This window comes from Ambystoma mexicanum, chromosome 4p (assembly GCF_040938575.1).
Source record: "Ambystoma mexicanum isolate Mex_15411 chromosome 4p, UKY_AmexF1_1, whole genome shotgun sequence".
NCBI lineage: Eukaryota > Metazoa > Chordata > Amphibia > Caudata > Ambystomatidae > Ambystoma > Ambystoma mexicanum.
The window spans coordinates 194,426,696-194,449,843 of record NC_090927.1 but is presented as its reverse complement, the minus strand read 5'-3'; the positions used below and the strand labels follow the sequence as shown (position 1 = coordinate 194,449,843).

The following is a 23,148-nucleotide window of genomic DNA, read 5'->3' as shown; positions in this document are numbered from 1 at the left end:
CTGCTAATCCCGTGTCCTCGGCACTCTCACACGATTCGTACACTTGGCGTTCCCAGGTCTAAAGTGAGACGTGTGATTTGGGACAAGAATACACGCGGTTGCCGAGTTGCCCTTCTGGGGTAACAATCCTGTGCGTGTTCGCTGCATCTGGGACACCCTCGAGCCTGACTCCTGCTGTCGTGGAATCTACACGGCGTCCAGACATCCTGCTGATCGCATCTGAACCTGCCAGTACCGAAACGGAACCGGAGAAGCCTGGGTCTGCTTGCATCGGGGACCAGTGATTAGTCAATACCCTAACCGGTCGCCCTCCCGCAGGAGCCTGTGGCTTTCCATCGCTGTCGTAAACAGCAACCCTTTTCCGCACTCGCGCCCTGCTTCTGCCCACAAGTGGAGACCGTGCTTGAGCAGCGGGGAACTGTTCATCATCGTTTTGTTCACCTCTCTGAAATGCCTGTTTTCCCTGAAGAGACTCCCCTTTGCCCGTTGGCACCTACGTGTGCAGGTACTTTTGAGCACAAGGTTCCACTCTTTGTAGGGCTCGGACTTCGTTCTAGTTAGGTGGTCTCTGATGTCGAACTGGGTCTAACGATTACTTGCACTGCCTGTTTTCCTCCCCATCTAGGTGCTCTGCATATTTCGTGCTTCTAATTCCTCAGACCGGTTGGTCTTGTCTATTTATTGTATTGCTTGTGATGTGTTGGTTTATTGGAGTTTTACCATGATTCTTTACTATGGTCGATGTTACAAAGGCCTTGTAATAAATGTGTCTATATTTTTAATATAATACCTGTCTGGAGTAATTTGTAAGCGTCCTTGCTTTGTGTGCTCATTGCGGGCTTTCAGTCACCCTCACCCCTCTTGAGACCTATTCTTGACCGCCGCCATCGCTACCCTGATTAGTCTGGCTTGTCCAGAGGTTACCCTGTTCCAAGAAACTAGGCTGGCCTTCTGAACCTCTGCCCCTCCAGGACAGAGTTCAGAAATCCATCTTAACAAATTGCTGTACAGCGGTGGGATACAACTGAAGGTATCCAGTGTTGCGCACGAGCGAAGGCATTTCAAGTTATTCCTAACAGGACACGTAGTGAATTGTCGTAGTATAACTCTTTAAAGGCCATAGTCCTATCGAAACAGTGTGGAAACAAGTACCTTGTTAACTTTAAATGCTTCTAAATCCGAAACATTGAAAAAGATGTGTGCTGAAAGAGGTGTCTCCTCGCAAGGCACAAAAATGGAAATGATCCAAAGAATCATGGCGTGGCAAGAAGCTCAGCTTGGTGCTATAGCTTCCGAGGACAATGCAGAAGGAGGTGGGGCTGCTCTCACTGGTAGAACTGACAGTTCTGCCGCTGCACTGGTCCACCGCGACCATGACGACAGGGAGGATCAAATGTCCAATGTTTCCTCTGCCAGTGCTGATGGGGAGGCCATAATTGATTTCAAGAAGCAAGAACTGCTGTTTAGGCAGAAGGAGCTTGATTTCAATATGGCCAAACTAAAAATCGAACAGGCAGAAAAACAGAAAGACAGGGATCACCAGTTGGAACTGGCCAAGCTTCAAGTTGCCAATGGATCCAAGGGTCCTGGACACGGGTCTGGGGCCTCCTCTCATCAACGCTTTCCAAAAGATCTGCTCAGTGTGTATGAGGAAAGGAACGACATTATGGACTGGCTGAATACATTTGAGTATGCATGTGAAGTTCAACAAGTTGACAATGCTGATAAAATTGCCTGGTTACTCAGCAGATTGCCCCATTCTGGCTGCAGTGCCATTATGGAAATGTTGAAGGCTGAGCGAGCAGATTTTGCAATGTTGAAGCAAACTCTCATTTTAAAGTTTGCAAAGACTCCTGCCCAATATTTAAAACGATTCCGACAGTATAAGAAAAGAGAGGGTGGTACTTGGGTATCTTATGTATCCGAATCCTTAAAAAACTTGACTGGCTGGGTCGAAGGTTATAAGGTTTCTACCTTTGAAGGTATGATAAGTCTTGTCATGCTGGAACATATTTTTGCATCTTCTTCCCCTGAGCTTAAGCAGCATTTGGCAGATTCTAAGGAGATAGATCCAAAGAAGCTTGCCATTGCAGCAGATTTGTGGGTGTCACCTCGAGTGTCCCAAAAGGACAAGACTCAGCCTGGTAAGCAGGAGGAAGGGAAAAAGTCCAAAGATAAGGAGGGTGGTGAAACTGATAGATCTTCTTCTCAAAAAGGCCACAAAAAGAAAAATAAGGGTAAGACACAAGAGAACTCACAGGGTAGTGGAGGTCAACCTCCGAAACAGAACGCTGGTTATAATAAGCCTCCCTATGTAAACAGACCCAATGGATCTTGTTTTGCTTGCGGAGCAACTGACCACGTTTGATGGGTTGTCCAGAATGTTTAACTGACCTGAACAAGAAACTCATCCAGGGGTGGATTAGTTCCCCCTGTCCTTAGTCTGGGAGGGGCGAGTGTTAGGAAAGATTTCATAATTGTAGGTAATTGTCCTTCCATGTGGCAACCCCCAAACTTTTTGCTGTTGTTTTACACCTGGATCTAGACTTTGCCAGAGAAGTGCAGCCTTCCGCCGCACTCTTCTGGGCTTTTGCTCCATTCTTACGGCGAAACTGACATGCCCTTAAGACAGTCAGTACCAGGAGACTTTGTTTCCCTTAGTCCTTTCCTCATGTTGCAGCTTTTGAGCAACATGAAGCAAGAGTGCACCGTAACTTACATTACCGCGCTCTTGGGTCTCTAGTCATTACAATGGCCCTAGAAACTTTCGCTGGACTTATCATGAAATGTGCAAGTGTGTCACGGACGGGACTGGTGGCAACTATCGTTTCTTTGTGTTTTGAACCCCTTTTTGCCATGTTAACCGCGCTTCCCGCGTTTGGCCCAAATGGGTGGCCTGGCCTCCAAAATGGCCATGCCACCAGCTTCTTTGTCCTGTCCGCTGACCATCTTGCCCCTTCACCTTCCCCCAGGTCGAGCCGACCCGGGGTAGTCCTTATTTGGTCATGCACTTTCCCGCGAAACACAACGCTTTCGCGGGCTTCTGCCTGCCTTGTGTGTGCCTCCAGGATGTGGGCTGGGATGTCTGTTCCCAATACACATCCTGGGTGCCAGAGAGTCTAGAGTGTCCTGAATGCCTGGGACCACCGTGGTCCGTGATAGGTCCACGTATGGTGTGAGTGTTTGTGAGTGGATCTCCCATTGGGCCCTCTCCGTTTTGGCGCGAAGGGAACTCTGGATAAGAGGAGGCTGAAAACCCCACTACCATGTCGATCTCCTGAGTTCTCACGAACAAAGGATAAGGAGCCAAGTATCCTGCAGTTAAGAAGCTGAGTCGAGGAATCGCTGGTGACCCGCTGAAGGTTTGGCACCCTGCACTGCTGTCGTCCTGCGAGACCACTCGGCCTCTGATTGAATGAGAAGGTCTGCAAAGGCGCTTCGACCCTTTAGAATAGTGGGAACAACTATTCTCGGCATCTTCGCCAAATCCTGTACGTAAGGCTTCGGATGCGTCCCTGGGCCATCCAATGGACTAACCAGCCTACACAGGAACCTTGCTCTGTCACCGCCATCTGGCTTACTGCTAATCACGTGTCCTCGGCACTCTCACACGATTCGTACACTTGGCGTTCCCAGGTCTGAAGTGAGACGTGTGCTTTGGTACCGGAATACACGCGGTTGCCGAGTTGCCCTGCTGGGGTAACAATCCTGTGCGTGTTCGCTGCATCTAGGACACCCTCGACCCTGACTCCTGCTGTCGCGGAATCTACACGGCGTCGAGACATCCTGCTGATCGCATCTGAACCTGCCAGTACCGAAACGGAACCGGAGAAGCCTGGGTCTGCCTGCATCGGGTACCGGTGAGTAGTCAATACCCTAACCGGTCGCCCTTGCGCAGGAGCCTGTGGCTTTCCATCGCTGTCGTAAACAGCAACCCTTATCGCACTCGCCACCTGCTTCTTTCCACAAGTGGAGGCCGCGCTTGAGTAGCGGGGAATTGTTCATCATCGTTTTGTTCACCTCTCTGAACTGCCTGATTTCCCTGAAGAGACTCCCCTTTGCCCGAAGTGCAAGGGTAGCAATCTGACAAGTTTAGGCATATTGACGCCTTATGCACTGTAGCAGAGGCTATGCAAGTCCACACCAAGAAGATTATAAGAGAAGTACGCTAGCATGCCTGTGAGGTAAAATGATCTGATATGGTGCAAAGTGTAATCTAATCTGATACAGTACAAATAATCCATGCACATATATGGACCTCAGTTTGGTCTAGGCTTGGCTACTGGATGGCAGATCGAGGGTGGTCATACAGATGAAATTGAGCATTAGTCTAGGATCTGTGGCACACACACAAGTCGTAGTGATGATTTCTGCAAGCTGGTGACAGTGTGCAAGCAATAAAAGGTCAGGCAGAAAATCAGAACAACAGGTCATACGGCAAACTCATGAGACACAGCGTTATGGGCATTAAGTCTATTCGGGATAATGAATCAGCGGGTGCGTGCGTTGCGAACCTTCGCAAGGGCTAGGAGTAAAGTTACCTTGCCTGGGTTAACGAGGCGGGATGACAGTGATGAGAGAATGACTTTCAGCGTTCCGTGGCAATGCGCCTGGCTGCGCTCGGTCAGCTCAGTCAGGGGGATGGCCTTCTCTCTAGGCCTTGCCTCGTTGGCCGGCTCTCGCCTGCCAGTGATTGATGACACACAATGAAGCCAATCTGCACCAATCCGGAGGCAGGATGGGTCGGATGAGGGTCAGGCAGGAAATCAAGACAAGGTCAGGCGCGGAAACAACAAAGCGCGGCGGCCACCTTTTAAATGCTTAAATATCCAATTCTCGGACTGAATGGGAAACACACGTGCAATGTGTGCATAGATGCCGCTGGCAAAAGAGGTGGAGAGGCTTTGCTGATAATAGCATTCAGATGCTAAGGTGTAAAAACGAATTTAGAATGGAGTGAGGCTTTTAAATGCTGTGAGGATAGAGAGGGCTCTGAGGCAGCTGAGAATATGCCTGGAGCTTACCTCATCTTCTCTGCATCTCGGGAACAGCATGGGCTGCTCCTGCAGCGGGCGTGATGCGCTGAACTGCAAAACGCAGGAAAATGTGATGACACGTGTAATACGTGCGTGAAGATATTATTATCAATCTCAGTGTTTAGAGAAGAGCAAGATGTAACATCACAAAATAATGATGTTAAAAAGTGAAAAAGGGATTAGAAAAAGGGATTAGAAATAGTCTGCAGTTGCCACATAATTAGGTAAAATGTAAATAAAGTACCACATTCACTTATCTCGCAGTGAATGTGGTACTTTATTTACATCTTGCTCTACTCTAAATACTGAGATTGATTATAATATCTTCACGCACGTGTTACACGTGTCATCATATTTTCCTTCGTTTTGCAGCTCAGCGCATCACGCGTTTACTGAATCCATCGTCAATATTCTCGCACGACCTTTAGTATCTTATCTTTTGATACTTTTTGACATAATAGTTACTGAACACACAGGCATCACGTGATTGCGCAACACACGTAGCCGGCTACGTCAGCTTGTCGACAATCGTGACGTCACATACGTTGGCATCGTGATGACGTCATACGTATGACGTATATTTAAACCGCCATGTTGTTTAGCTCGAGCACGGCGAGATTTGAACGTCTCTCTTCTGGATCCGCTCCTCCTTTTGTAAGTACCCTTATGACCAGTCTTCCTTGCTCCATAGTAGGATATTATTTTAAGCCTGAGCTCTTACAGCTTTTTTCCTTTTTTTCTTACTTCCTCTGTCTGCTATAGGCACACGGATTTGCCTTTGAATTGACTACTTTCAACTCGATCTTGCCACACTTTACCAGCTGCTCCCTACGTTCATACTGTGGAATTTTGAACTTGGCGGGGTACAGATCACACTATAGTAAGTGCTTCATCTTCTTTTTTATTTTGAGTTATGTCATCTGTCCAATTCTGTGGACCATCAGTTACATAAACAACATTGATATTATCTCTAGGTGTGGTGGACATTCATCAACACCATTGGAAGTCACATGCTGAACACACGGTTCGCTTCTCATTGATACCTTTGGAAGTCACCTTGTGAACACACGGTACGCTTCTTTTTTCTAAATGTTTATATATTTATTTAACATTAGTGCTAGGTCGGTGGACATTTTTCCAAACTCCTATGCCAGACCCACAGTATACAAATGATTGTATATATATATCAAAAAACCATCACCCAGGATTAGACGAATGTATTAATCTTGAAGGTTAACATATTAAATCATAGAGAAACTAACCAGATTCATCAGAGTGTACCATTACAAACCATTATTTGGTCAAATGATGATTGAAATTGATATTTGTATAAAAAAAAACCTTTAGTTTTTTTTTTAAATTACTTCTATTTACTGATTTGCATATATGTCTTTTTGAATTTGTAGATTTATGAAAATTGAATGAAACTTTCAGCCCCTGATGATGAGAATTGATCTCGAAATGCGTTGGGCACGTTTGTTTGGAATAAATCATTCTTGAGAAAAATTTAAGAAATCTTTGTGAATTTTGTATTTATGGACTTATACGTAATATAGATTCATAGAAAGCAGTGGCTTTGTCCTAATTTCAACTGAAATACCTATCTCTACTACTCTAAAACCATTGGGCTTTTCTAGCCATAGATAGTGTGCAGGGGACGGGAGTTCCCAAATAGGGAACTTACTTTGTTCTATTATTTTAAGCAGTAGCCATATTTAGGGCACTGCTGATGATAAGAGTTTGTTGACTTCATTAATGCCTCATCCAATGTAGTAGCCAGAACCCCTTATGCCACTGCTGATGGTAGGAGGTTGTGGGCTTCATTGATGCCTCATGCTAGGCAGCATCCAGAGACCCTTATGCCACTGCCGATGGTATGAGCTTTGGGCTTCATAAATGCCTAATTAGAGTCAGTAGCCAGACACCCTTATGCCACTGCTGATGGTAGGAGCTTGGTGACTTCATTAATGCCTAATTCGAGACAGTGGCCAGAGACTGTATGCCACTGCTGATGGTTGGAGCTTTGGGCTTCATAAATGCCTAATTAGAGTCAGTAGCCAGACACCCTTATGCCACTGCTGATGGTAGGAGCTTGGTGACTTCATTAATGCCTAATTCGAGACAGTGGCCAGAGACTGTATGCCACTGCTGATGGTTGGAGCTTTGGGCTTCATAAATGCCTAATTAGAGTCAGTAGCCAGACACCCTTATGCCACTGATGATAGTAGGAGCTTATTGGCTTAATTAATGCCGTATTTGAAGCAGTAGCCAGAGACCCTTATGACATTGCTGAAGGTAGCTGCGTGTTGGCTTCATTAAAAACTCACTTGAGGCAGTAGCCGGAGACCCTTATGCACCTGCTGATGGGAGGAGCTTGTTGGTTTCATCAATGCCTCACTCGAGGCAATAGCCAGAGACCATTATGACACTGCAGATGGTAGGCGCTTGTTGGCTTCATGAAAGCCTCATTTGAGCCAGTATCCAGAGACCCTTATGCTACTGCTGATGGTTGAGCGTGTTGGCTTTATTAATGCCTCATTCGAGGCAGTAGCCAGAGACACTTATGCCACTGCTGATGGTTATAGCTTGCTGGCTTCATTAATGCGTCATCATAGGCAATAGCCAGAGAACTTTATGCCACTGCTTATTTATTTATTTATTTCACCTCTGTTGCTCAAGACCAGCATGTTGCCCCTGTGCTATCCTCTGTTCACTGCTGATGGCAAGAGCTTGCTGGCTTCAATAATGCCGAATCCTAGGCAGTAACCAGAGACCCTTATGCCACTGCTTTTGATTGGAGTTTGTTGGCTTCATGAATGCCTCATCCTAGGCAGTATCTAGAGGCCCTTATGCCACTGCCTATGGTATGAGCTTTGGGCTTCATTAATGCCTAATTAGAGGCAGTTGCCAGAGAGCCTAAAGCCACTTTTGATTGTAAGAGCTTGCTGGCTTCATTAATGCCACATCCTAGGCAGTAGCCAGAGACCCTCTATGCCACTGCTGATGGTAGGAGCGTGGTGGCTTTATTAATGCCTCATTCAAGGCAGTAGCCGGAGACCCTCTATGCCACTGCTGATGGTAAGAGCTTGCTGGCTTCATTAATGCCTCATACTAGGAAGTAACCATAGACCATTATGCCACTGCTTCTGATAGGAGCTTGTTGGCTTCATGAATGCCTCATTTGAGGCAGTAGACAGAGATCCTTATGTGACTGTTGATGGTAGGAGCTTGTTGGCTTCATTAATTACTCATTCGAGTCAGTAGCCGGAGACAATTAGGGCACTGCGGATGATAGGAGCTTGTTGACTTCATTAATGCCTCATCCAATGCAGTAGTCAGAGACCCTTATGCGACTGCTGATGGTAGGAGAATGTTGGCTGCATGAATGCCTCATTCGAGGCAGTAGTCAGACACCCTTATGCCACAGCTGATGATAGGAGCTTGTTGGCTTCATTAATGCCTCATCCAGTGCAGTAGCCAGAGACCCTTATGCAACTGCTGATGGTAGGAGGTTTATGGCTTCATTAATGCCTCATCTTAGGCAGTAGCCAGAGATCCTTATGCCACTGCTGATGGTAGGAGTGTGTTAGCCTCATTAATGCCTCATTCGAGGCAGAAGCTAGAGAACCTTACACCACTGCTGATGGTAGGAGCTTGTTGACTTCATTAATGCCTCGTTCGAGACAGTAGCCAGGGACCCTTATGCCACTGATGATGATAGGAGCTTGTTGGTTTATTTAATGCCTCACTTGAGGCAGCAGCCAGAGACCTTTATGCCACTGCTGATGGTAGGCACTTGCTGGCTTCATTAATGCCTTATCCAGGCACTAAGTTCATTCCAGTCCTTTTTGTCAGACCCAGTGGAGTAACTTTGCTGAAAATGTTGGGGGGGACCAAATGGTGTGCCATGAAAGTTGGGGGGACAAATACTCCTGCCCCCCCCCTAAAATTACGCCCATGGTCAGACCGGGAACAACACGTCAAATTGGGTGGGTTTGTGTCGAACTCCATTCCACAAGACTGTCACGTCCTGCAGTGATCCTCACTTTCCCCCTTCTCTTTAATTTGTATCTTCGCTCATTGATGGACATCTAGAGGAAGCACAAAGCGAAATTTCACTTGGACTCAGATGATCCCGAAGTGTTCATCAAAATAAGGAAGGTGGAGGAGACTTTTCAGATGGTGGAACGATGCTTGGAGGAAGTAAAATGGTGGATGTCCTGAAACTGGCTTCTCTTGAATGCTGGGAAAGCTGGAGTAGCACGGGTTGGCCGTAAACACCTTTTGGAGGGTGGCAGGCGTCCAGGGTCGCCTTGCTTTCTGGGCCCACACCTAGTACTTGCCCCTAAAATAAATATTTGGGGTTGTATCTTGCAGGCGACCTGGGGAGCAAAGCCCAGGTAAGTGCTAAGGTGCAGTCAGTTTTCAGCACCCTGAAACAGCATCTCCTGTGTATCTCGGCCAAGGATCACACAGTGGTGGTGGGCACACCAGTGAATTTACACCTGGATTACTGTAATGGGCTGCTGGCAGGTATCCCTTCTACACAAATCCAGAGATGCAAAAAGACCAACATGCAGCTCTTAGACGTATCTTTAGAGTTACAAAATCCTCTCCGATCTCAAGCCTGCGTCAATCTTTCCAATGGCTTACAGTGAAAGATTGTATTGATTTAAAAATTCTTTGTCTGGTGTTCAAATGTGTAAATATGCTGACCCCCAGCTATCTCTCCGAAAAAGTAACCCAGTAACAACCAACCCGAGAGTTGTGGTCTTGTGACAAAATGTTGTTGCAAACCCCTCCCCCCCCCGCACCCACTCCCCACCCCAAATTGCGTATCTAGGGTTGACCGTGGTTTGCAATATATGGCCCAAAGCTATGGAACAAGCTTCCATTGGAAAATCGGGCCTAGAAACCACTGTACTTTTCGTAAGGTCTTAAAGGCCAATCTAACTATAAACGGATGGTCCAAGTTATGAGCTTTTCTTGTACTAGGGTTTGGAATCTGGTAGAGGTGCTTTCTTTCCTCACATTATCGGTTAGGTGTATTTAGATTCCAACTGCGTCCAAATATAATTTGGTTTGTTTAAGTGAGCTATATACATGACTCAAAATCACATCAAAATCCGAGGCAGCAGCCGGAGGCCCTTATGCCACTGCTGAGGATATGAGCTTGCTGGCTTCATTAATTCCTCGTCCTAGGCAGCAGCCGGAGGCCCTCATGCCACTGCTGATGGTAGGGGTGTGCTGGCTTCATTAATTCCTCGTCCTAGGCAGCAGCCGGAGGCCCTTATGCCACTGCTGATGGTAGGGGCGTGCTGGCTTCATTAATTCCTCGTCCTAGGCAGCAGCCGGAGGCCCTTATGCCACTGCTGAGGATATGAGCTTGCTGGCTTCATTAATTCCTCGTCCTAGGCAGCAGCCGGAGGCCCTTATGCCACTGCTGATGGTAGGGGTGTGCTGGCTTCATTAATTCCTCGTCCTAGGCAGCAGCCGGAGGCCCTTATGCCACTGCTGATGGTAGGGGCGTGCTGGCTTCATTAATTCCTCGTCCTAGGCAGCAGCCGGAGGCCCTTATGCCACTGCTGAGGATATGAGCTTGCTGGCTTCATTAATTCCTCGTCCTAGGCAGCAGCCGTAGGCCCTTATGCCACTGCTGATGGTAGGGGTGTGCTGGCTTCATTAATTCCTCGTCCTAGGCAGCAGCCGGAGGCCCTTATGCCACTGCTGATGGTAGGGGCGTGCTGGCTTCATTAATTCCTCGTCCTAGGCAGCAGCCGGAGGCCCTTATGCCACTGCTGATGGTAGGGGCGTGCTGGCTTCATTAATTCCTCGTCCTAGGCAGCAGCCGGAGGCCCTTATGCCACTGCTGATGGTAGGGGCGTGCTGGCTTCATTAATTCCTCGTCCTAGGCAGCAGCCGGAGGCCCTTATGCCACTGCTGAGGATATGAGCTTGCTGGCTTCATTAATTCCTCGTCCTAGGCAGCAGCCGGAGGCCCTTATGCCACTGCTGATGGTAGGGGTGTGCTGGCTTCATTAATTCCTCGTCCTAGGCAGCAGCCAGAGGCCCTTATGCCACTGCTGATGGTAGGGGCGTGCTGGCTTCATTAATTCCTCGTCCTAGGCAGCAGCCGGAGGCCCTTATGCCACTGCTGAGGATATGAGCTTGCTGGCTTCATTAATTCCTCGTCCTAGGCAGCAGCCGGAGGCCCTTATGCCACTGCTGATGGTAGGGGCGTGCTGGCTTCATTAATTTCTCATCCTAGGCAGCAGCCGGAGGCCCTTATGCCACTGCTGAGGATATGAGCTTGCTGGCTTCATTAATTCCTCGTCCTAGGCAGCAGCCATAGTCCTGCATGCCACTGCTGATGGTAGGGGCGTGCTGGCTTCATTAATTCCTCGTCCTAGGCAGCAGCCATAGTCCTGCATGCCACTGCTGATGGTAGGGGCGTGCTGGCTTCATTAATTCCTCATCCTAGGCAGCAGCCGGAGGCCCTTATGCCACTGCTGATGGTAGGGGCGTGCTGGCTTCATTAATTCCTCGTCCTAGGCAGCAGCCGGAGGCCCTTATGCCACTGCTGATGGTAGGGGCGTGCTGGCTCATTAATTCCTCGTCCTAGGCAGCAGCCATAGTCCTGCATGCCACTGCTGATGGTAGGGGCGTGCTGGCTTCATTAATTCCTCGTCCTAGGCAGCAGCCGGAGGCCCTTATGCCACTGCTGATGGTAGGGGCGTGCTGGCTTCATTAATTCCTCGTCCTAGGCAGCAGCCGGAGGCCCTTATGCCACTGCTGATGGTAGGGGCGTGCTGGCTTCATTAATTCCTCGTCCTAGGCAGCAGCCGGAGGCCCTTATGCCACTGCTGAGGATATGAGCTTGCTGGCTTCATTAATTCCTCGTCCTAGGCAGCAGCCATAGTCCTGCATGCCACTGCTGATGGTAGGGGCGTGCTGGCTTCATTAATTCCTCGTCCTAGGCAGCAGCCATAGTCCTGCATGCCACTGCTGATGGTAGGGGCGTGCTGGCTTCATTAATTCCTCATCCTAGGCAGCAGCCGGAGGCCCTTATGCCACTGCTGATGGTAGGGGCGTGCTGGCTTCATTAATTCCTCATCCTAGGCAGCAGCCGGAGGCCCTTATGCCACTGCTGATGGTAGGGGCATGCTGGCTTCATTAATTCCTCGTCCTAGGCAGCAGCCGGAGGCCCTTATGCCACTGCTGATGGTAGGGGCGTGCTGGCTTCATTAATTCCTCGTCCTAGGCAGCAGCCATAGTCCTGCATGCCACTGCTGATGGTAGGGGCGTGCTGGCTTCATTAATTCCTCGTCCTAGGCAGCAGCCGGAGGCCCTTATGCCACTGCTGATGGTAGGGGCGTGCTGGCTTCATTAATTCCTCGTCCTAGGCAGCAGCCGGAGGCCCTTATGCCACTGCTGATGGTAGGGGCGTGCTGGCTTCATTAATTTCTCATCCTAGGCAGCAGCCGGAGGCCCTTATGCCACTGCTGAGGATATGAGCTTGCTGGCTTCATTAATTCCTCGTCCTAGGCAGCAGCCATAGTCCTGCATGCCACTGCTGATGGTAGGGGCGTGCTGGCTTCATTAATTCCTCGTCCTAGGCAGCAGCCATAGTCCTGCATGCCACTGCTGATGGTAGGGGCGTGCTGGCTTCATTAATTCCTCATCCTAGGCAGCAGCCGGAGGCCCTTATGCCACTGCTGATGGTAGGGGCGTGCTGGCTTCATTCATTCCTCGTCCTAGGCAGCAGCCGGAGGCCCTTATGCCACTGCTGATGGTAGGGGCGTGCTGGCTTCATTAATTCCTCGTCCTAGGCAGCAGCCATAGTCCTGCATGCCACTGCTGATGGTAGGGGCGTGCTGGCTTCATTAATTCCTCGTCCTAGGCAGCAGCCGGAGGCCCTTATGCCACTGCTGATGGTAGGGGCGTGCTGGCTTCATTAATTCCTCGTCCTAGGCAGCAGCCGGAGGCCCTTATGCCACTGCTGATGGTAGGGGCGTGCTGGCTTCATTAATTCCTCGTCCTAGGCAGCAGCCGGAGGCCCTTATGCCACTGCTGAGGATATGAGCTTGCTGGCTTCATTAATTCCTCGTCCTAGGCAGCAGCCATAGTCCTGCATGCCACTGCTGATGGTAGGGGCGTGCTGGCTTCATTAATTCCTCGTCCTAGGCAGCAGCCATAGTCCTGCATGCCACTGCTGATGGTAGGGGCGTGCTGGCTTCATTAATTCCTCATCCTAGGCAGCAGCCGGAGGCCCTTATGCCACTGCTGATGGTAGGGGCGTGCTGGCTTCATTAATTCCTCATCCTAGGCAGCAGCCGGAGGCCCTTATGCCACTGCTGATGGTAGGGGCGTGCTGGCTTCATTAATTCCTCGTCCTAGGCAGCAGCCGGAGGCCCTTATGCCACTGCTGATGGTAGGGGCGTGCTGGCTTCATTAATTCCTCGTCCTAGGCAGCAGCCATAGTCCTGCATGCCACTGCTGATGGTAGGGGCGTGCTGGCTTCATTAATTCCTCGTCCTAGGCAGCAGCCGGAGGCCCTTATGCCACTGCTGATGGTAGGGGCGTGCTGGCTTCATTAATTCCTCGTCCTAGGCAGCAGCCGGAGGCCCTTATGCCACTGCTGATGGTAGGGGCGTGCTGGCTTCATTAATTCCTCGTCCTAGGCAGCAGCCGGAGGCCCTTATGCCACTGCTGAGGATATGAGCTTGCTGGCTTCATTAATTCCTCGTCCTAGGCAGCAGCCATAGTCCTGCATGCCACTGCTGATGGTAGGGGCGTGCTGGCTTCATTAATTCCTCGTCCTAGGCAGCAGCCATAGTCCTGCATGCCACTGCTGATGGTAGGGGCGTGCTGGCTTCATTAATACCTCATCCTAGGCAGCAGCCGGAGGCCCTTATGCCACTGCTGATGGTAGGGGCGTGCTGGCTTCATTAATTCCTCGTCCTAGGCAGCAGCCGGAGGCCCTTATGCCACTGCTGATGGTAGGGGCGTGCTGGCTTCATTAATTCCTCGTCCTAGGCAGCAGCCGGAGGCCCTTATGCCACTGCTGATGGTAGGGGCGTGCTGGCTTCATTAATTCCTCGTCCTAGGCAGCAGCCGGAGGCCCTTATGCCACTGCTGATGGTAGGGGCGTGCTGGCTTCATTAATTCCTCGTCCTAGGCAGCAGCCGGAGGCCCTTATGCCACTGCTGATGGTAGGGGCGTGCTGGCTTCATTAATTCCTCGTCCTAGGCAGCAGCCGGAGGCCCTTATGCGACTGCTGAAGATAGTAGCTTGCTGAGTTCCTTAATTTCTAGTCCTAGGCAGCAGCCAGAGGCCCTTATGCAACTGCTGAGGATAGTAGCTTGCTGACTTCCTTAATTTCTCGCCCTAGGCAGCAGCCGGAGGCCCTTATGCCACTACTGAGGAAAGCAGCTTGCTGGCTTCATTAATTCCTTGTCCTAGTCAGTAGCCTTATGCAACTGCTGATGGGAGGAGCTTGTTGGTTTCATCAATGACTCATTCGAGGCAGTAGCCAGAGACACTTAGGAAACTGCTGATGGTATCCTTATGCCACTGCTGAGGATAGGAGCTTGCTGGCTTCATTAATTTATCGTCCTGGGAAGCAGCCAGAGACCCCTTATGCAACTGCATACATGGTAGTAGCTTGTGGGCCACATTAATGCCTCAATCAAGGCAGTAGCCAGAGGCCCGCGTGATGTTGCAGTTTGCAGGTGTTTACTCCCTTCTCCAATGCTTCCTCTGAGACCCTAGTGAGAGACGCTGGCTACCTTGGACGGAATGCAGCTGCGTGGCTGCATTTGGGTTTATTAAGGGGAACGCCAATTCCATCCCCATGCGTGTATCTAGTGTGGTGGTGTTTAGCATTGTTACACTGCTCCCAGGTGAGACCGACACAGACTTCATCTCAGCTGTGGGCTCGAGCTCCTGAACTCCCCATGGACCACACTGCAGATCGATAGAGCACAGAGGAACTGGCTCCATTTGCAATCACTCTGGGCTCGGATGAAACGATAGCCAGGGCGATGTCCTCCAGCGATAATCCGAAAAGCGCAATGCAAATTGACCAGGGTTCAGTCTTCTAATTAGGTCCACTTAAAGGCAGAAACGTATTGCCCATTTTAACTGACAAGCGCACAATAGTTAGCGCTGCCTCTGAATGCTCAGAGCTGTGTACTCAGCCATTGGTGCACAGTAGAGACTACCAAGGGGCGCATTACAAAAACTGTGCACGCGTGCAAGCTCAATCTTGCACAGTATTAGCACCATAAGGCACACATTTGCTTGTTGCAAAGGAACCCCCAAAATATTATTTCAATGCATTTGTGTACTATTCCGCATTGCATGGCCCTATTGCAAAAATGCCTTGAAAGAATACGTTTGCACGAGAGCTGATGTTGCACTAGCGCCAATACCTTGCATAATTGCAAAGGTTGTGTAATGGAGCTCCGATTATCTCCTTCAGGGCTGTCCCACGGAAGTGCAGTTTCCTTCGAGACCGGAAGTTGGGAAGCGTCCCCTTCTGTTCAATCAAATCAACGCTTGATGGACTAGTTGCCTTATTTTCCGAAGCGGATCAATAGCGCGCTCTGACGCAAATCGGCCATTTAATTAATGTCGACCCATACTGCTCAAGGGATTGGAGCAATTTGTCAGTTGGCGTAGGAGCCTGGAAAGGCCAGTGGGCTATCCCAGAGCGATTGGACTGCTGCAGTTGTCTCTCTGCAGGGTGGTAATAATGGGACGCCAACGGCGTGTCCTCTCCCATGAGCGACAGCCCCCATCTTTGTGATCTATCCGTGGTGAAGTCGATTTCACAATTGAGATTAATTTGCTCGCTAACTAAATTTGAAAGCAGATGAATTGTTTGTATGCTACAGTGTATGTACTGCGGTCTATTCACCTCCATAAACTAATTAGTCCTAAGGTCCGTTATATCAGAGTTTCCAGATTTTTGTATTTGTCCTGCAAGGCAAGGGTGACATCTGCGTCACAAAGGTCACATCACATAGGCTGGCGTGCTCCTGTGCGCCACAAAGGTCACATATAGGCTGGCGTGCTCCTGTGCGCCACAAAGGTCACATAGGCTGGCGTGCTCCTGTGCGCCACAAAGGTCACATAGGCTGGCGTGCTCCTGTGCGCCACAAAGGTCACATAGGCTGGCGTGCTCCTGTGCGCCACAAAGGTCACATAGGCTGGTGTGCTCGGCTGGCGTGCTCCTGTGCGCCACAAAGGTCACATAGGCTGGCGTGCTCCTGTGCGCCACAAAGGTCACAAAGGCTGGCGTGCTCCTGTGCGCCACAAAGGTCACAAAGGCTGGCGTGCTCCTCCTATTCTTTTATTTATTCAATAGTTTTAGGGGTTTTGTTTGGCTTGAAGTGCTCTGCCATGCAGCCACCACAGAGCGCTTTTTCTATAGGCCAAGGGAAGGGGGTGTACCCTGCCCAGAAGTGGGGGGTGAAGATGTGCCGGGGAGCCAGAGCATCCCATAGGTTGCCTGAGATCAAATCATGGTTTTTCGTGAGACATTAGGATGAAGAAGCATGTAACTCCTAAGAGATGGAGGGAGTGCCTACTCTGTGCTCCAGGTGGAGGGCAGTTGGATTTTATTTAAGATCCGCATTGGGACACTCCCCAGTGCCTCGCCCACACCATCGCCCAATGCACTAAATCCCCACGTGCTGTCTCCTGAGTAATGCCAGTTGTTTATCTAGGATGTCTTGCTTGGGCTGGCCTGACCAAGAAGTGACTAGGCCAGGATAGGGGCCCTCACTATAAAAGAAGATATATGTATTTTATTCGAGCATGCTCCCCTAGATCAGGCACACGTTTGAAATACTGTGGGCTAGTTTATTATGTTAACTCATTACAAGGCACAGTACAACCAAATACCCACTTCAAATGTACAGGAACGCAAAGTGATGTAAGCACTACAAAAATCGCCCGAATTTACTACTGTAGGTTCAAGACACACAATGAAGAATGAGGGATACAAGACCTGCTTGTAGTCATCGTTTCACAAAGGCATAAAGATTTTTTTTTGTCTGTGCGACAAAACATATGCTGTGATGAAGAATGAAAACCATTTTTTTTGGTCTAAGCAATTGTGAATTATGGACATTAACTAAGGAGTTTAAAATGAAAGGGGTTTTACTGTGTGATTCCCTTTGTTCTCTTGGGAGATTAGCTTTCCAAATGTGATGTTTTGGGATCTGAGACCATACGCACCTATTGCATTGCAAACCACTCAATTATATAAACTTAATAGCAAATGTGTTTGATTTTTGTTTTTGATTTCCAGTATTTGTGAATCTTATCATGTGTGATGTGATTTTATATATATATATAACCAGACGAAGCCCGCCAGGGTGAAACGCGTAGTTGTTTTTGTTCTCCCCTGAGCAACTTGTCCACTGTACTTAACAAATAAAGGCCGTTTGATGGAGATCCTTTTTTGAAGTATCTGGGTGATTTTTATGATTGAGGAAGAGTGCCGTCCAGGAAGTGGTATTCCGCTTTCATTTTCTTTTTTGTTCTTATATATATATATATATATGTACTGATGTATAATAAAGTCTATTTTTCTATACATATAACCACCCTCATGTCTCGTGGCGGAGATCATTTGACAAATTGATTTTGAATAAAAGTTTGTTTAGATAATTTGTCACCAGTCAGAGCTGCATGGGCGGAGAGAGGGGTAATCAGTTTCCCACTTCTTTATTTCTACTTAATAGCAATACAGTCTACGGTCAATAGAGTAAAGTCAGTGCATGGCTGTGACTAACAGCAGATTCAGAATATTTAATGATGTGGCAAGGTGTGTAGGGGTCGCGCTTCTCCAGAAGTGTGGGATGCAGAGGGAAAGGGCTCCTGCCCAACCTGCGATTCTGCAGCAGGCGTACTGAAGAGGCACAGACAAAACCTCTAAACCACATCCTGCAAGGCCTACAAGAGCAGCCTACATGCACCTCCTCGCCACCCCAAGATTCACACTCCAAAAAGCGGGTGGCAGTAGCTTTCCTACGATTGCCAGCAAGCTATGGAACAACACCATGCCAGTCCAACTGAGAGCACAAGAATCCTTTTGGATATTCCATAAACAACTTAACACACACCTCTTTACTCAAAGCCTGGGTAATAAACGCACCCCACCCTTGTCTGCTGTACATATCGAACTCCCACTAGTCATCCTTGAATGTCTATATGCAACCATGTAAATAATATATCTCACCGATTGACCTGTATATATTATGTTTTATGACTATTGTATGTATGCAACCGGAGTAACAATTGTAACCTTTTCTGTAAGAAAGCGTCTAGCTGCCTTTGGGATTGGCGCGCTATATAAGCAACTAAATAAATTAGGATCTCTGCAAACTACCATATGGCTGCATAACTTTCAGACTTACATACAACATAGAAGAGACTGTGTGATAGTCACCTGCTTGTAGTCCTTGATTGGCAAATGCCAATACCTTGGAACTATGCATAAAGGGCATAGCAGTTTTAGACCAGCAAATAAAGGTGTACAATGTCCTTTCAAAAGATGCTTAGGCAAAGCCCCCTACTTGGGTCTGAATCGAGAATATTCACTTATTTATAGACTTTGTGTTTGCTCTTCGTGCAGAGGCTGCCAGTGCTTTCCTTGATAGTGCACGGCTCCATGAAGGTAAGACCTTTTATTATGAATGTGCATCCCATGTGCGAACACTGCAGAATGAACACCCAGAATCCTGTAGCCACAGAACAGAAATACTGCTCTGCAAGAAGTGTGTTTAATCCTTTAACTGGGTATCATGTGCGTCCATGGAAAACATCTCACTCTGCACTTGACTTCTTAGACTCTTGTTATGATTCTGCCTTGCTTACTGCTAAAAACCTATACTCTTCTAACCTTATTCTCCCTCCTTCCTCCTATCCTCGACGTCTTTATCAGACTTGGAACGGACTTCGTTCCCTTCTTTCTACTGACCCATCTTGGGACCCTCCTCTATCCCCTACAGATCTCTCTATTTACTTCACTGACACGATTCTCCTCCCACAGGTCTCTCTTCAATCATCCTCTTTTCCCCAAACTACTTCTACTCCACCCCCTCCCACTGTGCTCCCTACTCTTTGTTTCTTCTCTCTACTATCCTACGCTGGCACTTCTAACCTTGTTGTCTAGAGCACACCCATCTTCTTCACCCTTGGACCCCATTCCCTCTTGTCTCATTCCCAAGGTCTTTCCCTTCTGCTCCCCTCATTATTCTTTTTAATCTCTCACTCCTCTTCTTCCTTCAAACATTCAGTTATCCTTCCGATTCTAAATAAACCTTCACTTGACTCCTCGTTTCTCGCTAACTATCGGCCTATCTCTCTTCTTCCTTCTCTTTCCAAATGTCTTCAATGGATAGTTTATTCTCACATTTCCACTTTTTTTTAGATCACAGATCTTTACTCCCCCTTCAAATCTGGGTTTGGTCTGCTTTATTCTACTGGGACTGCCCTATTAGCTGTTACTGACTCTCTCCTCTCTGCTCGACACTCTAAACTTTCAGCTATTCTCATTTTTCTGGATCTCTCTGCTGCTTTTGACAAGGCGGACCACCCTCTCCTTCTGTCCTCCCTCTCCTCCTTTAGTATTTCTGGTTCAGATCTAAATTGGCTCCACCTCTATCTCCCTGACCGCTCCTTTTCAATCTCTTGGGCTGGTAACCATTTTTCCTCTGCTCCTCTATATCTCGCTCATTTGGCCCATTCTTTTCTTTCCAATGCAGTCCATTAAAACATCTCTGCTTGTCTGCAGGCGATACAATCTTGGATGCACTTCTGCTTTCTTCATCTTTATTATTTTCTTCCCTTCGTCTTCCATTGTTTCTTCTTCCCCCTCTCTTTCCATTTCCTTTCCTCCATCTCGTATCTACGTGTCCAATACTGCTCAGAATCTTGGGGTTACATTTGATTCTTTTCTTTCCTTCATTTCCCATATTTTCAATACGGCCCCCGTCTGTAGTCTTCAGCCCTTTAATATTTGTACGGTTCGCTCTTTGCTATCATTTCAAGCCACCAAACCTTCTTTTTCGACAGATGGGATTACTGCTCTGCTCTCCTTATTGGTCTTCCCAGGTACTGTCTCGCTCCCTGGTGCTCCATCTACAACTCCTCTATTCGCACCCTTTTTAGTTTGGGCTATTTGGTGGCGCTAGCGCCACCTAGAACCACCACTATTGCATTAGAGTACATATAGGGAGAAATGGATTATGAGGAGGTACACAAAGCTTGTATGTGTTTCGGGTTATTTGTTCACCCAGAAACTGGCCATGAGCATGCTAATCCCTAAGGCCATTCCCACCCAGTTCATGCCCCTCCACGGCCAAAACACCTCCTCATGAGAACTCTTTGAGATTGCTTTAATCGGGCCTTACCATCAAACGTTGCACTCAAAGTGCTGCCAGTGTTTTTTCAAAGCCTTCTTCTGAGTTAATGACTAAATAGGAGCTGAACAACCACTAATGATGTCATAAAAATGTCTTAATCAGGCCTGCCTTCTGCGTGTCCTTCCCTGAATTCCTGTTAAAAACAAGCATTGGCAAAGCCAACCGTTTTGGCTTGTATATATGTATGAGGCATTTTGCACCTACTAGCATCAATGGCCAGTTAATACTGCTCTGGCAGTGACTGGAAAGTGCCTTTCCCATGCCTACATACAACCCAAACTGTTGGCATTGCCACTACTTTTTCTTCTTCCACCTCGTAACTCAATTTCTAATACTTTACAATCCATTTCCTGGCTATCCTTTGAATTATTCTTTGTGTTCCACTTCCTGTGCATAGTTTCTAAATGCACACATGGTTTGGCCCCTCCTTCTTTCGTCTCTCATTTATTTCTATGATCCTACTCGCGCTGTCTTCTCCCAACCTCACCTTTTTCTTACTACGCCAAAACCTCCCTGTGCGGCCTCCTGTTTTCGGTCATTCTCCCTACTCGCTTCCAAGTTCTGGACTTCATTACCCCTCGCTGTTCCTTCTTCTCCTTCTCAATGTCCATTCCTCACCTTTCTTAAAGCCCCCCTGCTGGCGTTCTCTATTTTTGTAGTGCATTACAGTTTCCATTTTATTGGACCGTTGTTTTACTGTTCAGCCCTTTGCCAAAAGCGCTATACACACACATTCAATAAATGAAATGACATGACAGAGGAGTAGGTGAAAATATGTGATCTCATTACAACAATTGGTGGTAACGGAACTACTGCCACTTTCCCCGCACCGCCATGCTAGAAGTATGGCCCTAAAGTGGGAGATTTACCCCCAGCATCCTCCCACTTTCCACAAAAAATCGCCAAAATCATCAGAATTACTGTTGGCGGTAATTCCGTCAGTGATATTTCCACCAAAAATGCCCCATAGAGTCCAATGGACTCCGAAAAAGAACAGGGATTAACTCAGCCACGGCCACTTATAATCTAGCAGTAATTTTGCCAGATAGAGTGGTGGTAACGGTAATTCCGGTGCGTGGTATTCGAGCAGATTTAGCACCGGAATTCTGCCCAACTTGTGATGAGTCCCATTGAAGAAAAGCGTAGACCTTTTGTGTCTTTATTTCGCTCCCATGTCCGGAGTGTGACTCCTTTAAATGTTTCACTTCTCAGTAGACTGCCAGCAGCATCCCAGCAACCCATGAAATGCAGCAGCGGCCACAGCTGCTCTCATACAGAGTTGTGCCGGTGCATCCAACGTGCTCTGATCGCGGGTGCCGTTACACCCGCCAGGAAAAACCTGGTGGGTGAAACACGCGAGCAGAGCACGTAGTATGGTGGTCCTGGAACTACAGTACTGGCATACTTACTGGTACTGTAGTTCCCGGACTGCCATGCTTGTAATGAGGCCCAATGTGTTTTAGACATCCACACATAGCTCGATCTGACATGGGTGGTTTAGCAAGAGACAGGGAATTACCCCTGCATGGGTGGTTTAGCAATGGCCAGCGAACTACCCCTCCATGGGTGTTTTAGTAAGAGACAGACAAATACCACTGCATGGGTAGTTTAACAAGGGATTGGGCACTACCCCTGCATGGACAGTTTAGCAAGGGATGAGGAACTACCCCTGTATGGGTGGTTTAGGAAAGGACAGGGAACTACCCCTGAATGGGTAGTTTAGCAAGAGACAGACAAATAGCCCTGCATGGGTGGTTTAGCAAAGGACGGAGAACTACCCCTGCATGGGTAGTTTAGCAAGAGACAGGGAACTACCCCTGCATGGGTTGTTTAGCAAGGGACAGGGAACTACCCCGGTATGGGTGGTTTAGCAAGAGACGGGGAACTTCCCCTGCATGGGTGGTTTAGCAGGGGACAGGGAACTACCCCTGCATGAGTGGCTTAGCAAGAGACAGACAAATACCCCTGCATGGGTAGTTTAGCAAGAGAAAGACAAATACCCCTGCATGGGTGGTTTAGCAAGGGACAGGGAAATACCCCTGCATGGGTAGTTTAGCAAGGGACAGGGAACTACCCTGCATGGGTGGTTTAGCAAGGGACTACCCCTCCATGGGTGGTTTAGCAACAGGCGGGGGACTTCCCGTATATAGGTGGTTTGGCAAGAGTCAGGGAACTACCCCTACATGGGTGGTTTAGCAAGGGACAAGGAACTACCCCTACATGGGTGGCTTAGCAAGGGACAGGGAAATACCCCTGTATGGGTGGTATAGCAAGAGACGGGGAACTACTCCTGCATGGGTGGTTTAGCAATGGACAGGGAACGACCCCTCCATTGCTAGTTTAGCAAGAGACAGACACATACCCCTTCATGGGTGGTTTAGCAAGGGGTCCGGGAACTACCCCTGCATGGGTGGTTTAGCAAGGGACAGGGAACTACCCCTGCATGGGTGGTTTAGCAAGAGATGGGGGACTAGCCCTGCACTGGTGGTTTAGCAATGGCCAGCAAACTACCTCTGTATGGGTGGTTTAGTAAGAAACAGACAAATACCCCTGCATGGGTGGTTTAGCAAGGGACAGGGAACTACCCCTGTATGGGTGGTTTAGCAAGAGACGGTGAACTACCCCTGCATGGGTGGTTTGCAAGAGACAGGGAACTACCCCTGCATGGGTGAT

The 23,148-nt window shown here is 48.4% G+C and overlaps 1 long non-coding RNA gene across 1 annotated transcript; it reads left to right on the top strand.

Moving 5' to 3' along the window:
• Window positions 1-5,629: 5,629 nt before the first annotated feature.
• On the top strand, window positions 5,630-6,100 carry LOC138452568 (uncharacterized). Its single transcript, XR_011260225.1, has 3 exons — window positions 5,630-5,690; window positions 5,799-5,916; window positions 6,011-6,100. It is a non-coding gene; the product is annotated as an uncharacterized lncRNA (long non-coding RNA).
• The last annotated feature ends 17,048 nt before the right edge of the window (window positions 6,101-23,148 follow it).